This window comes from Vipera ursinii (assembly GCF_947247035.1).
Source record: "Vipera ursinii genome assembly, chromosome: 4".
Taxonomy (NCBI): domain Eukaryota; kingdom Metazoa; phylum Chordata; class Lepidosauria; order Squamata; family Viperidae; genus Vipera; species Vipera ursinii.
In genome coordinates this window covers 113,173,511-113,194,901 of record NC_139514.1, presented here as the reverse complement: position 1 = coordinate 113,194,901, position 21,391 = coordinate 113,173,511, and positions in this window count along the sequence as shown.

The following is a 21,391-nucleotide window of genomic DNA, read 5'->3' as shown; positions in this document are numbered from 1 at the left end:
CCTAGGCTATTAATCAGTGATGGGATTCAGCCGGTTCACAACAGTTCGGCAGAACCGGTAGCTAATTTTTTTGTTGCCCTGGCCCAGAATGGACTTCCGGAAGCATCATCTCCGCAGAGAACCAGTTGTTCACATATTTGAATCCCACCACTGCTATTAAGGGATGCGGTGGCTCAGTGGGTTAGGACGCTGAGCTTGTCAATCATAAGGTCAGCAGTTTGGCGGGTCGAATCCCGAGTGCCACGTAACAGAGTGAGCGCCTGTTACTTGTCCCAGCTTCTGCCAACCTAGCAGTTCGAAAGGACGTAAAAATGCAAGTAGAAAAATAGGGACCACTACGGTGGGAAGGTAACAGCGTTCCATGTGCCTTTGGCATCTACTCATGCCGGCCACATGACCATGGAGACGTCCTCGGACAAGCGCTGGCTCTTTGGCTTTGAAATGGAGATGAGCACTGGCCCCTAGAGTCGGAAACGAGTAGCACGCATGTGCAGGGGAACCTTTACATTTTACTGCTATTAAAATACAGAAGAATGCATTTAGAGAAATAATGGGTTTTTTTTAAAAAAATGTGGTAGTTGTATTTAAAAAAATAAGAAAAGTTGCATAAGTTGAGATGCCTTTCTTGTGGTGTTGAGATCAGCATTAGACATATCAACATGCATATAAGAGAACATTGGAGGTGAGACAGAGGGAAGCCAGAAGCCTTAACTTTTTCATTGGAACCTTCTCTCAAGATGTTCCTTCATTTTCCCAGCCTAATCCAATTCTTTGGAATTCAGAAATCATTCCCCTCAGCATTATGGGGTGAACCTGCTTAACATTTTAGGTCATCTTGATTGTAGGCACATTGTGATGGACATGTTTACTTACGAGCCCGTCTGGAACCACAAGCCATCCCTGAAGAATGCATGAAGCTCTGCAACAGCATAAAGTGGGAGAGAAACTTGGGGACAGAGATATTATGACGGCATTCTCCCCCAAATTATACGCTTGCAAAAATCTTCTAGTCTATAGTCCTGATTAGTCCCCTTGGATCAGAGTAAGACTAGATTGAAGCTGCTGATGGAGCACATGCTGGTTTAAACCGTTTTCTTGATAGCTGTATTGATAGCTGTATTGACATTGCTATCATTCCCCCCCTATCTTTACTACAGAAAATGTCTCTAGATGTAGCTTTCCCATCTCAGTACCTACTAAGGCCAGCCCGGTTTTACTTCTGTGATATGGAAAGTTGCTTTGGTGCTGGTATTCTCTGAGTCAGTAGTGGGTTTTCCCCAATTCCTTTTGCAATTCTCGAAGCAATTTTGAACAAAGTTGGAAATAATAATAATAATAATAATAATAATAATAATAATAATAATAATAATAAGAAGAAGAAGAAGAAGAAGAAGAAGAAGAAGAAGAAGAAGAAGAAGTTGAAAGGGACCTTGGAGGTCATCTAGTCCAACCCCCTGCTCAGGCAGGAAACCCTATACCATTTCAGGCAAATGGCTGTCCAGTCTCTTCTTAAAAACCTCCAGTGTTGGAGCATTCACCACTTCTGGGGGCAGGTTATTCCACTGGTTAATTGTTCTAACTGTCAGGAAGTTTCTCCTTAGTTCTAGGTTGCTTCTCTCCTTGACTAGTTTCCATCCATTGCTTCTTGTCCTTCCTTCAGGTGCTTTGGAGAATAGCTTGACTCCCTCTTCTTTGTGGCAGCCCCTGGGATATTGGAACACTGCTATCATGTCACCCCTCACTCTTCTCTTCGTTAAACTACACATACCCAATTCCAGCAAATGAAATAATACATCAATCTTTTTGATGTACATTGGAGTCTGACACAATCCTTAGCTCCCCAAACCAAATCGTTATTAATTTTGGTTTCAAATGATGTTTTCTATCAGCTGCAGTGCCAACTGAATTACAGAGAAATTTGTTAACATTATAACTCAATCACCTTTGAAAATCACCCAGAGCTGCAAAAGAGATGTAGCATTTGAGCATGGCTTCTGGATCTGCTAAACTCGCTGGACCCTAATTACGTACAAGCTTTGTTCTCCCTTACTGATAGTATTTGATTTCTCCCAGCATGGTGTAAAGCAACTGCTCTGTTGCCTTCATCAAAGTCTCTCAGCAAGAACTACAGAACAAAAACAAACACCAGCACAATTTAAAAAACACGTTTCAGCTACGTATTAATGTTTGATTAAACAATTTATGACTTCGTTCTTCTACAAATGTTGGATGGTATTATAGTGGCTCATGAAATGTTTGCTGGTAAAGGTTTGAAGGTTTTATGTTTTCCCTTGAAAGAACTTGAAATATCAGCTTGCTACTCTTTGAAAAGAATAGAATTTGGGGGAATATATATATGCCGGCCCTGTGGAATCAACTTCCCCTTGAGCTCCGGATGGCCGGATGGATCTCCGGTCCTTTCATCATGGCCTTAAAACATTTCTCTTCCATCAGGCTGACCTGGACTGACAATAGGGATTTTTAAATATAATATTTTAAATATTTTATCATTTTATCATTGGGGCTTGTTAGTTTAATCTTTTTCAACATTTGTATTGTTGTGTTTTATTGTTGTTAGCCACCCTGAGTCCTTTGGGAGATAGGGCGGCGCTATGGCCGATGTGGACCAGGTCTGAGAAATTTGTGTAGTTTAATCAGAGTTTTCCCTACCTTTTTTTTTATTTAAGCTCCTGCAGTTCAGTCTGACGTTGATCTCTTCTCTTTATATAAATATGCACGATCAATAATTTGAGAACGCGAGATAGCATGCTGCTACCTCTGAGCTTTCCACATGACCCATTAGACTTCTGAGATTCTATTTGCCTCTAGGAGAAGAGCTTTCAGTAGGATTCAAACTTCATTTACAAATACAGAAACAAGCTGATTTTTTTTCCCTTAGGAACTACCTGGGGACACTGTATTAAGCTGTAGTTTCGAGAGTTTGCTTGAAGGCAGGAGCTGGGGAAAATCTTTCCAAAGTGAAATAAGTTGTCTACAGTGGGAGCCAGGTGTAGGGACGGCAGTGAAAGGAAGGACACTTGGATGTGCAAAAGTGTCAAATGTGGAAACAACACTACCGCTTGGGGAACACGAGAGGGGAGGAAAAATGGAGGCTGCCTTCACCGCTGAGGAATGTTCATTCACCGCCACAATGAAATATTGCCTCACTGCAGCAGGTTCAGTGACTGCCAGGTGCTGCTCACAATATTGTTGTTGAATTTATGTGCTCCCTTCTCCCGAAGAGGTTGAGCAGCAGATGTGCGAGGTGTGTCGAGAGAAAGCAAAGTGCTTTTAATTAGCAATCAGAGAGCTGTTAATTTCTTTTAACTGCTGAGGTTGATGGGGATGGGGGCAGATTGGGGAGGGAGGCTTATTTTGCATCTCAGTGGGGTGTTACATGCAATTTTGGACTTTAGGCACCAGGTTGAATAAATGATGTGTTAAAGTAGATTCAGGCCACCACCTTAAACACATTTTCCTCCGAATAGCTTAAGAAGGAGATTGACGTAGCTGTGCCTGTGAATGCACTGGCGGGGTGGGGTGTGGGCATTACAACTTAAGGGCCATTTTGTTGCAGTGCCCTAAAGCTCATGATTAGTCATCCACAACATAACTTCAGTGGGCTGCGACTCCTTGTCCAGAATTCACCCTGAAATTCATGTCCCTTGCAGGATTTTATCTCCTGAATCTCAATAAAGGAGTTTCCAGCATGCACATTCTTGAACACTACTGCTGCGTTGTTGTGGAATGGAGAATTAAAGGTTCAAGAAAAATGGGAAGTGCAGTTTCACCAAATGCCACTGTGGTAGCCTTAATTAGTTCAGCACCTACAGTATGAATGACTTGCAGGGATGTGGGTAATCCAGGGTAATTTGAAAATTAGAGGTCATTTAGACAGTCTTAGTTTAGTTCATTCCTTATTAGAATCCACCTGTCTGGTTAACAGTTAAACGAGAACACAATTATTGATGGGAGTTTGTAATTATTTGAATATTAAGTCATGGATTTGCACAGCTTCTATTTGTAAGAATAAGTTCGAGCTGACCTGAGTTACATATATTCATTCATTCATTCATTCATTCATTCATTCATTCATTCATTCATTCATTCATTCATTCACTCATTTTCAAATCATCTTGACTCCTGGCAAGTGTTAGTACCACTTTATACTACACTAGTGAGACCACACTTGGAATACTGCATCCAGTTTGGGTGACCACAGTTCAAAAAAAAAAAAGATGTGCAGAGAAGAGCAACAAAGATGATTAAGTGGGCTACAAGCTAAAGTATGCAATAAACAGTTGCAGAAACTGGGTATGTCTAGTCTAACCAAGAGAAGTACAAGGGTTATATGACAGCAGTCTTCTAGTACAGGGGTCCCCAATCCCTGGTCCATGGACCAGTACCGGGCCACGGCATGCCAGCAACTGATCTGTACAAACAAAAAAAGCCCCATCCATGAGATGCAGCCAGCACACAAAAACACACACTCTCTGGTTTGCGGAAAAATCTCTCTCCACAGAACCGGTCCCTGGTGCCCAAAAGTTTGGGGCCTTCCATTCTAGTGTACTTAAGAGGCTGTCACAGTGAAGAGGGAATTGACTTATTCTTCAAGGCCCTTGATGATGGGAGCAGAAGGATGATATGATGATGATAACTTTATTGTCACTTTGAATGTACACCAATCGGCATACATCAACATGAAATTTCGTTGCATACAGCTCTCAAAGGGTCACCACCTCTGATATATACTCCTTATTCATGGCCTGCTCAAATTTCACATTGTCCATTTTAGTCTCTAGAGAGTGAACGATGGCAAACAGGACAGATGGAAATGGGGCTCCATGTAGATTAGCCCTCAAATTCGCTTGTATTCTGACAACCTCACCTTCTTTCCTTTTTCTGATCCTGACTCTTCCACCTTTTCCTTAAAGAGGCCTTGCTTCCTTTTGCCCCTGGAGCACGCTGCCGCTGCCACCAACTCCTCCAAAAGCCTCTCTCTCTTCCTCTGGGCCTACCGACAGCCTCATCCAGTTCCTTCGCTCCATAAGCTCCAGGTCCTCTCCTCCTCTGCCTCCTCTGGAAACAGCCCTGATTTGCAGTAGAATCCATCACTGGGCCAGCAGTCAGATCTTGCTGCTGGTAGAACAAATTCAAACAGCGCCAACGACTTTTAACGGTCTCACCAACAGTTCCAAAACAACTAGAAACTCGCCAGGCCAGCAAAGATTGTCGGTCGTATGTCGTATGTTACCTTAGTTCCACCATGTTGCTCAAACACATTAAAATCTTCCTGATCATGTGGCCTATAGCCCTTACTATCCCTCCCAAAACTATTCGCCTTCAAGAGCCAATGCAGCCGCAGCCATTCCAGGCGCCGCCATCTATGAGGAATGAGTAGAAGATCATTAAAAAGAGACCCAAAGTGAAACTAAGGAAATATATCCCGACAGCAAGAATAAATAGTAGAATGGCTTGCCTTGAGAAGTTGTGGATGCTCCATCACTGGAGGGTTGTTTTTTTTAAACAGACTGTAGAACCATTTCTCTGGAATGGAATAGGGTCTCTTGCTTAAGCATAGGATTGGACTACAAGAAATCCCAGATCCTTTCCTATCCCGTTACTCAATATTCTAAGTGTCTGCACTTTCCTTGTCCAAATTTTTTGGAAGTGATTTTTTTCATTGCCCCCTTCTTCCTAAAGCTGAGAGAAGATGTCTGGCCCAAGGTCACCCATCTGGCTTCATGCTTAAGGCGAAGGACTAGAATTCTCAAGTTTCAAACCTTGTACTTTAGGCAACCGGCAACCCTATCCACTACATACATATCTAAGCATAATGCTGTGAATGGTTGTTTCATGGCACACTCTAACAGTAGCCCCCCCAGCTACAGAAGGCATTTTATTCTGGAGAATAAAATAAAGGAATGAAGAGAAAGTCCTATGTCAGACATGTCAAACACAAGGCCCGGGGGCTGGATCTGGCCCGCAAAGTGGTTTCATGCGGCCCATGAAGCCATCCTGGAAACAGTGAGGGAACGGCCCCCACTGCCTTGGCCCTGGCCCAGAGACCCTCCTCCTGCCAGAGACCCTCAGATGTGACCCACTCCTGCCCAGGCCCCCATAGGCACCCTTGATGCGAACGATGTAGAGCTGGCCACGCCCACCCAGCAGGCCATACGCACTCTAGCCACACCCACCCAGTAGGCCATGCCCACCCAGGCCACACTCAGCCAGCCCCCTGAGGGCAACTGCAATGCTGATGCGGCCCTCAGTGAAATTGAGTTTGACACCCCTGTCCTATGTCATCACACCAATCTCTTTGGAAGAAATAGAGTTAAAGAACTAATGATTTGATACATGTTTATAAGACAGATTGTGGCCCTGTAATCCCCCCCCCACACACACATTAATTTATATAGTAGATTGCATTTGAGGAAGCCTCATATCAGGGGTCTTCAAACTTGGCCCTTTTATGACTTGTGGACTTCAACTCCCAGAATTCCTCAGCTGGCGTGCCTGGCTGAGGAATTCTGGGAGTTGAAGTCCACAAGTCATAAAAGGGCCAAGTTTGAAGACCCCCTGTCTTATATTTTTTTTTATATTGAACAGTTGGAATAATTTACTTGTTACTGAGCTTCCATTGTCTAAAGGAAATGGGAGATTTCCTTTGAGGATAGTATATTTTTTAGATTTCAAACCTTCATATTTATAGCTTTTGAGTAATGAGCTGCATGCCCCTTCATGGATTACTGCCTTGTCGTGGCGAAGGGGCTTGCGTAATTCAATGAAGCTATGAGCTATGCCGTGCAGGGCCACCCAAGACGGACAGGTCATAGCCAAGAGTTCTGACAAAACGTGATCCACTGGAGAAGGAAATGGCAACCCACTCCAGTATCTTTGCCATGAAAACCCTATGGACAGTACCAAAAGGCAAAACGATATGACGCTGGAAGATGAGCCCCTCAGGTCGGAAGGCGTCCAATAAGCAGTAGGCGTGAGCTTAAATGGACTCCAGAAGATGGTAGAGGACAGGAAGGCCTGGAGGAATGTTGTCCATAGGGTCGCGATGGGTCGGACACGACTTCGCAGCTAACAACAACAACAACAATAACAATGAGCTGCAAAATTGCTGTGTCAATTCATGAGCCACCAAAACCATTGACTCCTCTTCATGTAAAATTTTCAGAAATGGAGCTACGTAGTTTCCTTGGCAGTAGGCAACTAGCTTGTCACTGCCTTTTTTTCACAATTCCCTCCCCCCCCCACATTTTCAGTATCTCCAATGTCATGGAGGTCTACTGATCAGATCTGGATCTCCTGATCTTTTTCCTAGATCAACTCTGCCACCTCATTTGAAGACGAAATACATCCTAACAGCCCCCGTTGAAGTGACGATTTTCAGGTCAGGATAACTTTGGTTTAGAGTAAAATTCTTGTAGACATCAAACTTAAGTAGATCTCTGGCCTCGGAAAACTGCATCTTCAGTAATATGTAGTAAATGAAGATATAACAAGAAAGGCTGGGTTTTCTTTTAGATCTAAAGACATCCTGGAGTTAAACTTTTAGTTCTTAGTGATACTATTTTCGTTGGCAACATTATACGGTAATTTTTTCCATTATTTATTTATTTTATTTATTTTATTACATTTATATACCGCCCTTTCCCTGAGGATTATCAGCTCCTCGGATATTTATTTATTTATTTATTTACTGGCCCATCTAGCCACTAATATTGGGATTTTCCAAAAATGTTCCCAACCAAGGACTGTATAGCCAATCCTGTTTAACTTCTGAGATCTCCCATGTTTTTGTAATGCTTCATGAGTAGAAATTGCTCATAAAAATCAAAAGTTGGGGGAAAAAAGAAGTTTAATACAAACCATCCCTGAAGCCCACATATCATACTTTTACACAGGATGGCATTGTTCAGAAACTTGCACAGAAGGTTTCGTGTTTCTTTCTTTAAAAAAAAACACTAACTCGGTAAGAAGGTTGCTTTTCTTTTCCATCATGAATCATAGTTATTTTTGAAAAGTGGTGGCAGTGTGGAATCAAGTTGACCCCATTTATTCTAGTTAATGTGACCCATCATTACTTCAAACACTAGAATCACGGAGAGGTAACGAAGTGAAAAAGAAAGCAGAAACAGGAAGTGGGCATGGAGCTCTGAGAGCAACTTTTTCTATGACAAGGGAGAGAGGAACAGCACATCCAGTACAGCAATTGATCCAAACAGACTAAGAATAGATCACAGTTAAGACTAGAGCTTTCACTTTTATTTTTTTATTTTATTTTAATTCCATTTGTATCCCGCCCTTCTCCGAAGACTCAGGGCGGCTTACAAGCTTAGCAGTAGCCTTCATTCTATGTATATGCCTGCTTATTAGGGCTTTCACACACACCCCAAGCGGCATTATTACAAAGTCAGCTTAATTGCCCCCAACAATCTGGGTCCTCATTTTACCTACCTCGGAAGGATGGAAGGCTGAGTCAACCTTGAGCCTGGTGGGACTCGAACCTGCACTAATTGCAGGCAGCTGGTGTTACTTAAGGAGGCATTAGCCCACTGCTCCACCAAGGCTCTTTTGAACCACAGAACACGATAAAGGGGATCTGTTCTCACCTGTGGGGGAAATGGACATTTCCTTTCCTGTTACTGAGACAACCAATGTATGCCAAACCTGATTTGGTTGATTATGCTCTAGTGACCAAAGAGACGAACAGCATCTGCTCTCTATTTTAAGTCAAGTCAAGTCAAGTAAGTTTATTACCATCATAGACCAGAGACCAGAACAAGTTAAAAACACTCAATGACAAGAAGCAACAGATGGCAACCAATCAAAGAGAGAAGCAACCTAGAACTAAGGAGAAATTTCCTGACAGCTGGAACAATTAACCAGTGGAACAACCTGCCTCCAGAAGTTGTGAATGCTTGCTCCAACAAGTTTTTAAGAAGAAACTGGACAGCCATTTTTCTGAAATTGTACAGGGTTTCCTGCCATAGCAGAGGTTTGGACTAGAAGGCCTCCAAGGTCCCTTCCAACTCTGTTATTCTATTCTATTCTATTCTATTCTATTCTATTCTATTCTATTCTATTCTATTCTGTTCTGTTCTGTTCTGTTCTGTTCTGTTCTGTTCTGTTCTGTTCTGATCTGTTCTGTTCTGTTCCATCCTGTCCCGTCCCATTCTATTCTATTCTATTCTATTCTGTTCTGTTCTGTTCTGTTCTGTTCTGTTCTGTTCTGTCCCGTCCCGTCCTATTCTATTCTATTCTATTCTATTCTATTCTATTCTATTCTATTCTGTTCTGTTCTGTTCTGTTCTGTTCTGTTCTATTCTATTCTATTCTATTCTATTCTATTCTATTCTATTCTATTCTATTCTATTCTATTCTATTCTATTCTATTCTATTCTATTTTATTCTATTCTATTCTTCCCAGTTAAAAATTCTAGAATAAAATAATAAATAACAGATAAAGTCTATATTAAATTCACAATTTGGCATGCAATCTGTCAGTTGCATGTGAGCAAAACACAGCACGGCCTAAATATACTATAATATCAATACTTAAACTGTGAGTCCCATAGTCATTAAATACTAAAATGCAAAAAAGTACTAATGCAAAAAGGTTTCCTGCATTAGTTGTGCAAAATAGTTATGGTGGATTAATCATGTGTCTCCAGTGAATCCCCAGTGCTGCTGCACAGAATCTAGCCATCTGCATGGTAATCACAGTTTGTTTATCCTTAAGCAGCCAGTAGAGATGAACAGTGTCAGAATGACCAGGATACCTATTGATTAATGGGAGGATATGTGGTTTTTTTTTAATATCTCTATTAGAAGAATAGAGTAGAGTAGAGTAGAGTAGAGTAGAGTAGAGTAGAGTAGAGTAGAATAGAATAGAATAGAATAGAATAGAATAGAATAGAATAGAATAGAATAGAATAGAATAGAATAGAATAGAATAGAATGGGACCTTGGAGGTCTTCTAGTCCAGCTCTCCATTCAAGCAGGAGACCCTATACCCATTTCAGACAAGTGACTGTCCAGTCTCTTCTTAAAAACCTCCAGTCATGGAGCACCCACAATTTCTGAAGGCAAGCTGTTCCCCTGGTTTATTGTCCTCATTGTCAGGAAGTTTCTCCTTAATTCCAGGTTGCTTCTCTCTTTGATCAGTTTCCAACCATTGTTTCTTGTCCTGCCCTCTGGTGCTTTGGAGAATAATTTGAACCTCTCATTGAAGGAGTATGTCTCCAGTGGTCTGCACCTTTCCTGAGCCACAAGAATAGAGTCTTTCAGTTCAGTGATATCTTTTTATACTTGTCATGCAGGATGACTAATGGTAGTGCATGGCACTGTGCAAGCAAAAATGCTTTCTGGTGGTTCACTATCTAAAATTGGCTAAAACAAACTGGCAGGAGTAAATTTTAAGTCCTGTACTTTAAGATCAGGTTTCCGGCAACAGTTTTAAGACACCCACCATGGGTCAAATATTTGCAACTTGAACGTATGCTTTAGATCCCCAAAGATCTTTGCCTAGCATAAAATTATATTTTCTGGGAGCCAAAATTATATTTACATGAAGCCAAAGGCATGCTCCCAGTAACAGATATACATTCTGGGGAAAAAAAAAGCTGTTTTCTATTTCCAGAATGTATGATAATTTTATTTATTGCCTAAAGTTATTTTTTTAGTGAAATCTCTTTATTGTGTTTACCTTTTTTAAAAAAAATGTGGATAAAGTCTGAAGAAGGTACATATAATTGCTCTCTAAAGAAATCAGCAGGCTGCTGTGCTTCTCTTGAAATAGTGCTGCAACATTTCTATTTTATTCAGATTACTATTATTTAAAAAATACAACTAGGCAAATATTTTCTACCATTTCTACTGTCTCTTAATGTGGTTGCATTTAGAGAAAATAATATTAAGGATGCTTTGCAATCCATGATTTGCTTAGTAGCTAGATATCTAATGCTTGCATTTTTTTTCATATAAGGTATTGTTGTTATGGTAGGGACGCAGTGGCTCAGTGGGTTAGGACGCTGAGCTTGTCGATCAGAAGGTTGGCAGTTTGGCAGGTCGAATCCCGAGTGCCGCGTAACAGAGTGAGCGCCTGTTACTCGTCCCAGCTTCTGCCAACCTAGCAGTTTGAAAGCACGTAAAAAAAATGCAAGTAGAAAAATAGGGACCACTCCAGTGGGAAGGTAACAGCGTTCCATGTGCCTTTGTCATCTAGTCATGCCGGCCACATGACCACGGAGACGTCCTCGGACAAGCGCTGGCTCTTTGGCTTTGAAACGGAGATGAGCACCAGCCCCTAGAGTTGGAAACGACTAGCACGCATGTGCAGGGGCACCTTTACCTTTACCTTATTGTTATTATACCTTGTGAGAATTTGCCAATTAAAGCTAAGAATTAAGATGAAGACTATTAAACATTAGAATCTCATAAGATTAAGATAACTTTAAAAATGTTAATGAAGATAATGTCTCCTCTATCCCAAAATATTTGACCTTTACTTATTGACACGTGCAGGGGAACCTTTACCTTTTACCTTATTGACAGGATATTATATAAAACACTTCCATATAGACATCTATACGATCTGTCTTTCCAGAAAGTCAAGCAAGTAAGTCCAGCCATTCCATTGACAGGTAGTTGAGCAGAATTCAAACCATTAAACTCTTATGGAGTAAGTGATTCCACCTTTTTTTCAGCCAACGATCTTATTTATAATGTTGAGATCATGTTCAAACATCCTACCAGAATAGTCCTAAGGTGACATTAGAGAATCAAGGAAACTAATCAAGGAGAGAAGCAACCTAGGACTAAGGAGAAATTTCCTGACAATTAGAACAATGAATCAGTGGAACAACCTGCCTCCAGAAGTTGTGGGTACTCCAACAGTGGAGGTTTTCAAGAAGAGATTGGACAACCATTTGTCTGAAATGGTATAGGGTTTCCTGCCTGAGTAGGGGGTTGGACTAGATGACCTCCAAGGTCCCTTCCAACTCTGTTATTCTGTTATTGTGTAGAATGGCCCCACAGCAAGATAGATGGCAAATAAATTTAACAAATAAATAAATAAACCCATATGAATTAGAACATAAGCTATTGATTCAAGGGTCATGTGTCTAAATCTTGTACTGGCAATCTAAATAAAAAAAAATGTCACAAATTCCACTTCCATAAGCATCAGCAGTCCAGCATTAATTCTTATTGAATAGAATCAATGGCTTTAACGCAAGAATAAAGTTGGGAATAACAAGAGCATTCCGTTAAAAATCCTTTGTCAACCAATTTGTCCATTTTCATAAGTGTGCATATGGTATTTGGGACTCACATTTTTATTTTATTTTTAAGAAAAAAAACACATCAAACATCCCTACCTCAGTAAATGTACGTTTGTCCCTGCAATAAAATTTATTAAAATGAAAATCAGGAACTGGGATAATTATCAGGCTATTGTAGCTGAACAAAAATGAAAACCTTCTAAACGGTTTTAATCCATTTTTTTTTAAAAAAATAAAGATACACAAATTTATCTGTGTTAACTTTTAAGTAATGAATATATATATATATATATATATATATATATATATATATATATATATATATATATATATATATATATATATATATATATATTCATTACTTAAAATATGTCAGAGTGGATTTCAGACGTCCAAATTTCTCTGCTTATTATGAAGTTATGGGTGGGTGCTTCATCACTGGAGGTTTTTAAGAAGAGATTGGACAACCATTTGTCTGAAATGGCACAGGGTTTCCTGCCTGAGCAGGGGGTTGGACTAGATGTCCTCCAAGGTCCCTTCCAACTCTGTCATTCCATTATTCTATTGTGTTATTCTGAGGTTTTCCATTTAGGAAATACGGTATGGTTGTTAAGAAAGGTGAAAATCAAAATCTGGGTTGAGGCCCCAGTGGGATACTGTGAGATATTAAAAGCTCTTTATTCCTACCAGACACTATTAAAAAATAAAACCTTTGAAGCCATCAACAATCCTTTATAGAGTGCTAATTTTAAAATCTTGGTGAAATGGCCAAACACGCTCCCTTGTTCTCCTTTTGCTTCTATTTTTATCATACTACATCTGCTGCTGTGTTTTATAAAGATCAACTGGAAATTATACAGACTGAAGGGTTTCCATCATTCCAACAATCCTAGTAATTTAGAGTAGATAATTAATGAGTTAACATCTTCAAAATGTGCTTGACTTCTTCACCCACAGATCTTTAGATCATCTTAGTACAGAAATAAAAGCTCAGGTGAACAACCTTTGGATTCATCTAAAGCAGTCAACTCTAAATGACATAATTTCACAGAACAAAACAAACTTACTAGCCTTTAATTGGTTCGAAAATAATTTGGGGAAATAAGATCTTCAACAAGAGGTTTTAGGAGCTGAAACTGAATTCAAATATGAAAACCAGAATCCTCCTCCTCAACCCAAATTAAAGAAAAAAATACTTAAGCATAGCTGACTCAGGAATTCTGGGAGTTGAAGTCCACGGGTCATAAAAGAGCCGGGGTTGCCTACCCCTGGCCTAAGGTGTTGTCTCTTATATTATTTAAGGAAACCACAATTGTTTTATGCCAAATGAATATATTTATGTGTGGGAGGAATGCTAAGGCAATAATAATTTATTTTCTTTCCTGAAATGCTATTCTCGCCTCTTTTCAACCATTTTATTGTACTGTTTAGTGTTATGGTAAAAAAAAAATATCATAAATACACAGTATGTGTGAACGTGTGTATGTTACAAACGAGCAAAATTAATTTGATCACTCGAGTAACATTTAAGTGCGCCATCGACTCCTGAGATAACAATTTCTAAGCATAATTAAATTCCAAAATACATAATTGTCTTTAGAGCTAACTCACTGAAATAATATAGTCACCATTTGTTTGCTATCCGAACTAGTGATTTCTGTCTTAAGATCCTTAGTAAACCTATAGTGTCTTCTATCTAACCTTTTTTTCTTTTCTTGAGTAGATCCATTTTTGCCTATGATTCCATAAATGGATGTTCTTGGTGTTTTCATCTAATTGCTAGACAGGTAACCATGCCTCACTTGACTAATTATTCATGAGTAATCCATATTTTGGCATCATACTGCAAACATTGGCAAATACCAGCATTTTTTCCATTATGTTTTGGCCATCTGCAGGCAGCATTTACTTTATACATGTTGAGTATTATTTACAATGGTTTACTCTTGTGTCATAATTAAAACAAAATTAATGATTCAAATGCCAAGAGCTACCCAGACTGAGAAAGAGCAGCCTGATTTGATTATGGCAACTAAATTACAAAGCAGAACCCCTAAGCCAACATTCCAATCTCAATTGTCACATCCTGTACTCTGAGTTCAGAGAAGGCTGTCCTTCGGTAACCATTTTTAGACAAAATGTACAATACTTTGTATGAGTAGAGTCTCATGACTAGAAACTTAAGTTAGACACATTCGTAACATAATCTTTCTCAAAAGATTCTGAAAGAACAAAGGTGTGAAAAATAATCAGGAAAAGAAATAGAACAACCTGTCTCTTAAGGGATAGTAACCACTGGAGCCTATCAACTTTGGCATATAGTTTGTTAGAATCTGTCTGGGTTTGAACAAAAGGTCTTCTCAAACTGATTTAAACAACCATTCTTGTCATAGCATTCTACCACTGCTCAAGAGAAGTATGCAAATTAAAACCATAACCCTTATGAAGTCATTTCAATTTTCACAGGATAAGTGAGTTAAAGAATCAAGATCACGTGAAGTGTTAATACCACTTTACAATGCCTTGGAAAGGCCACACTTGGAATACTGCATCCAGTTTTGATCACCACAATGTAAAAAAGATGTTGAGACTCTAGAAAGAGTACAGAGAAGAGCAACAAAGAGGATCAGGGGACTGGAGGCTAAAACATACAAGGAACGATTGCTGGAATTGGGTGTGTCTACTCCAATGAAGAGAAGGATGAGGGGGGACATGATAGCAGTCTTCTAATATCTCAGGGGCTGCCACTGAGGGCAGTCAAGCTATTCTCCAAAGTGCCTCCAAAGCAACAGATGGAAACTAACTAAAGAGAGAAGCAACCTAGAACTAAGGAGAAACTTCTTGACAGAACAATTAATCAGTGGAACAACCTGCCTCTAGAAGGTGTGAATGCTCCAACACTGGAAGTTTTTAAGAAGAGACTGGATAGCCATTTGACCAAAATGGTATAGGAGTTCCTGCCTGTGCAGGGGGCTGGACTAGATGACCTCCAAGGTCTGTTCCAAATAATAATAATAATAATAATAATAATAATAATAATAATAATAATAATAATAATAATAACAACAACAACAACAACAACAACAACAACAACAACAATAATAATAATAATAATAATAATAATAATAATAATAATAATAATAATAACAATAATAAACTTTTATTCACTAAACATGAAACTTAGTCAACTGAACACTCAAATTGACTGGCACTAATGGTTTACATGGGTTGCTGCCAGCATCCTAGGTATCAACCAGATATCTCCTTAAAATGTAAGATGTTCTGAGTAGCGCAGTTTTTTGTAGCTTTGCTGGAGTTATTGCAGGAAGCTGCAATTTCTTGATGTATTTTGCAAATGTTTTCCCCTTCCAAATAATAATAATAATAATAATAATAATAATAATAATAATAATAATAATAATAATAATAATAATAATAATTGTTATTGTTATTGCTATTATTGCTATTATTGCTATTATTGTTATTATTGTTATTATTATTTTGCTGCAACAGTTACATTGTCCCACAGAATAACAGCAACATTTAGCCCTAGTTCAACATTTAGCTCTAGTTCAACTATGCCCATAGGTTTTTTTCATTCTTGCTTCCTCTGACCTCTTATGTGATCCAGCTCACGAGAATCAGTTAGCTTTCAATTTTTAATCTATTATGTAAGAGCAAAAGTAGCATTTTTCCCTATAGAACTTTTTTCCCCTATTCCAGGACTGATTCAAAGTGTGTGCAATATCTTTTTGTTATATCACCCATTGATTTGGAGCTGGAATTGAATGGACAGCAGAGACACACGTTAAAAATATTTTAGGAGACAAGGTTGAGCTTGATACGCCCCTTGTTTGGTGCTCTCTAGTCAACCAGGGGTGGAAAAGAGGGAGAGAGAATGCTCCCATTTTATCAAGGTCTTCACATCTTTTTTATGTTTTTGGAAAAGGTCAGACTAGAATGCCTAAGGAGATTCTCAGTCATAATTGTCCCAAAGATGCTTTTTCAGGAGGCAACTGGATTTTCTTGTGTTTTTTTTTCTTTGCAGATGTTTCACTTCTCATCCAAGAAAGTTCTTCCATTCCCCACATCTGGTCAGAGTTGTAGAAGTTTCTGGGATGAGAAGCAAAACATCTTCAAAGAAAAACGAGAAAGTTCAGTTGCCTCATGAAAAAGCAACTCTGGGTCAGATTAAAATGCTTAGTTTAAAGTATTTTTTGAAGATAATCAGTTAAGACGTGTCAAAATTAGCCAGCCAAGAATTCAACTCTAAGGTTTCTTTGTCTCTTTAGAGACTCATAAGTGCTTAGCTCTCCATGATAGATTTTAGATAGAGAATTACAAGGAAATAATAGGCAATAGTATAAATGGGGAGGAGGAAAAGTGATCTAGTCCTGTACTATTGCCTACAAAACCCCATGGATGGATCACCAAGATTCAAACATAGCTTGAAGGAGACTGTTTCCAGTTTGGTGGCTATCGAGAACTTCACAAACATTGTGAGTTTTTGTAATTTTGCCACATAGTTTATTCACTGGTGATTTTCTATGATGCCTTATTTGAGAAGACATTGAATTAAAGATTGGATTCTATAGCTGTGAGGAGGATCATCAGCTTATTAATCCATTGAAATTAATAATGGTTCCATACTAAAACTATACCAAGCTGGTTTGAACTGGTTCTGTCATTTTACAATAACCTGGCAGATTAAAAACACGGAGAAAATAGATATATTTGAAGAATTACTTAACAAGGATAACTGCTCAGCTGGAATCGGACAAAAGTAGTAGAACCTTATTTGAAGTATTTAGGTAGAAATAAAATAATTACCTTTTGAAATTTCCATAACAAAAGCCTATGTTGCAGATTTCATATTGTTCAGGATAGTGGACCTTTGATTTTCAAGAGTCTTCCAAATCTTTAACTCTGTGATTCTATAATGAATCCATCTTCTATGCTGATCTTCTTGGCTTAATTTTTGGACCCTGATGTTTCTTGGACATTTTCTATGAATATTTCAAGATTTTTTTCCCCCTAACATATCAGTCTGTCTAATAGGATACACAGTTTTCTTTATCTCATAGATATCTCTGAACTATTTTTTAAGGGAATGCTTAAATCATAATGTAATAAAGGTCACAGAAACATTTTTGAGATTTAAGAAAGCTAATTCTTAACAACCTTCCCTAAAGAAATGCTCCTAGGTACTTCAAACTATAATACTTACTAGATTTGACGTTTTATAACATGGGCTGGGGATGGAAGGAATTTTAATCAAGTAATATCATGGAAGACACCTCTTTTGGGGATGCTGTTTGAAGAACTGTCCTTGTACACATTTTTGTTTTGTTTTGTTTGATTTTCCAGACAATGCTTCATTGGGGTGGGGGTATTGAATATAACAAGTTATCCATAAAGGCTTTAATATTGTGGAGATCCTGACATCCATTATGCTGTGCTGGAAGATAGAAAACATATTTGTGAGGGAAAAACCAATCTAGGCACAGCTGTTTCCTTCTCAAATTGTTGGAACTCATTTATCATCCCGGCCTTCAACATTATGGAAAAGAAAATTAGCACAACCTAAATAAAATTAATTCCTTAATAACAATTAGCACTTTCTTCTTTCAATGATGAGTATATCCATGCAGATGTATTTTTTCCCTTCTGCAACAGTTTTCAAAAGAGGAGGAGGAGGAGGAGGAGGAGGAGGAGGAGGAGGAGGAGGAGGAGGAGGAGGAGGAGGAGGAGAAGAAGAAGAAGAAGAAGAAGAAGAAGAAGAAGAAGAAGAAGAAGAAGAAGAAGAAGAAGAAGAAGAAGAAAGAGAGAGAGAGAGAAAGAAAGAAAGAAAGAAAGAAAGAAAGAAAGAAAGAAAGAAAGAAAGAAAGAAAGAAAGAAAGAAAGAAAGAAAGAAAGAAAGACACCTACAAGTTTCTCAGGATTTGTTTATGAAACTAGGATATTTGTGATAAGAAAAACTGATTTTCCATCTATGTTGATTACATGTGTATTATTTGAATGTGTATTACCCATTATTTGGAATAGGTACATTTTCTTAGCATAAGTTAGTTTGCGGATTTGATTTTTGCAAAGCATGTCATGGCTACCCTAAAAGGAACATCCCCAACTGTTTTTTTGCAAAAATCAGAATGGCCACCAGATGTCAGCAAAAAGACTTGAGTTTTCTCTATCTTTTAACTGCCACCCAGTGGTCATTACAATATTTGCAACTCGAGTACAGTAAACTTATAAGATTGCAAGCAGTGGTTTAGCAGAAGACAAACTGATGAAGATATGCTTTTTAAGCTATATTAGCTTTTTAAAGGACTTTTATTATTAAAAAACAAACAAACAGCAACATCTGACTTCTCTCCATTACTTTCAACAGACGGCTGCAAAGCAATGCACTCTGTACCATCCATCATTCTAACTTACATCTGCAGGGATTGTGTGGAAGCTAGAGATCTTTGGGAATTGAGGACATCAAATTTAGCAAGATCCCTTATAATTAATGTGACTTATATTCCAGCCTGATAAGTGCTGTTGTCAGTGGCCAAGATCATTTATTTGGAGTAGTGGAGAAGTAGTATCTCTTTCTTCCATTTACCTGAACAGATGGTCAGCACTCCAGATGACAAATTATCCAGCTTTGGGAATATGAAAACTCGTCTAAAGCCATTCCACTCAATCCATTAGAAGAATGGAATTTCAATCTTTAAAAGAAGGAGGAAGAGGAGAAGGATATATTTTAAGATTCTTCCCCAAATTCTCATGCATTTTTTAACATACTGTAAATTCTCTGTTTTTACTCTACATTTTATGCATACTTTTCCTGCACACATAACAAAAGGTATCAAAACCTACATTTTCCAGGGAAACACTCTTTTAATGAATTCCTTGTTTGTGCATGCAACTTGAAGAGTACATTCTATTTGAGACTTTAAAACAGAATTATATTTTGGTTAGGAATAATAGGAGCCAATTATGAGAAAGATTGCAGATATCAAGTACTACATATATTAACAGCAGCAAGAATTGTATTTGCCCAACATTGGAAAAATGAAAACTTATACCAACTGAAGAAGTATTAATTAAGAAAATTCTAGAGTGTGCAGAAATGGATAGATTGACTTTAAAGATTAAAGAGAAAAAAGACTCAGTGTACTTTAGAACATGGGATAATTTCTATCAATGGCTAGAAAAATGAGTCAGAGAGAAAGGAATGTGATATGTAATTTTGAATATATATTCAAAATTGGTGGAGCAGTGGGCTAATGCCTCCTTAAGTAACACCAGCTGCCTGCAATTAGTGCAGGTTCGAGTCCCACCAGGCTCAAGGTTGACTCAGCCTTCCATCCTTCTGAGGTAGGTAAAATGAGGACCCAGATTGTTGGGGGCAATAAGCTGACTTTGTAAAAATGCCGCTTGGGGTGTGTGTGTGAAAGCCCTAATAAGCAGGCATATACATAGAATGAAGGCTATTGCTAAGCACGTTGATTTGTGCTTCTTAGATTGTAAGCCGCCCTGAGTCTTCGGAGAAGGGCGGGATATAAATGGGATTTTTTTTAAAAAGGCTATTGAGTGATTAATTAACATTCTGTTTGTGAGAATTAACTATATTTATTATTGTTAGTTAAATCCATGTACCCAGACTCTATGGTGTTTACTAAATATTGAAAATGTTTCTTGGAAAAACACTAACCCTAACCCCAACCCTAACCCAAATCCCAATCCTAATCCCGACCCCACCTTATCCCTAATCCTATAAAAACTAATCTATCTATCTATCTATCTATCTATCTATCTATCTATCTATCTATCTATCTATCTTTATATATATATATATATCTATATATTATATCTATATCTACCTATATATTATATATTATATCTATATCTATCTATATCTATATCTATCTATGATAGATAGATAGATAGATAGATAGATAGATAGATAGATAGATAGATAGATAGATAGATAGATGAGTACATTGTATTTGGATCAAATGCTGTAAAATTGCAAAAAATGGTGTCAGCCCTTCCAAGTAAACCAGACAGGAGACATGGTTAGATGACCCAGTTCTGCTTTATTATAAGGCTACTGTACATTAATGGAATCTTGCAAGTCCAGAGCTGCAAACGTCCCACCAAATCTTTTAACTGCCTGAGCAATCCAGGTGGGGCCTTCTTAAGTTTCTTTCTCTGACCATTAACCCACTAAGGGTTCCTCCCTCTCTTGTCTGTTTCCTATGCAACCATCTCTTCCCTTCATCCCCCAAGGCCACCCACTCAATGCATTACAATTTGGATGCATCTCAGTGTAAAATAGATATGGGGGGAAAAGATAGTCTAGCAATCTCGACAAAAATAGATGTTAGTAGTCTTGATTCTGTCCACACTAAAGAACCTTGGATTTTTTGGAGGTAAAGGGAGATATGAAGGGGGCATTGCTCATAAATTCAATCCCGTAAAAGGTGGGATTATTTTGTTGTGGTTTAATTCTCTTTTCCTTTTAAGCATCCTAATTTTAAGGCAAGGCATAACTGGGTCCACCGCTGTACTTTGATTTTGTACCCATAGCTGAATGTATCCAGCTGGTGAAATGGCAGACTCATTACTTTAATTCGCGTAGAAATTCAAGAAAACCTCTAAACAAAATAGTCTAGATATTATCCGTGTCTGGAATTAGGTCAAATGTAAATTTACCCATTGTTGATTTCCTTGTTCGTGGAAGGACATAGACAATTGGAAGTTAATGGAGACAAAATCATCAGCCCAGAATTCCCACTGGATCAAATTAAAGATTATAGCACACAATTCTGCTTGTTGACGAATAAATTGACAATGGCAAGTTTATGTAGTTCAAGCCATCAGTGTAGAAGCCTCTCCGGATCAAATTAGCGATTGCAAATCGGAATAAATATTTATGCAAAAATAAGGCAATGCACATTCACCAGATGTGTTTCAACCTGCTGAGGTTTTTAACCAGCATTAAATTTCATGTAAAATGAATCCGAATAAGAACAAGCAGATTGAATCAGAGTCTTCTATCCCTCGGAAACGGAGACAAGCAAAGCACTTATTTTACATAACCT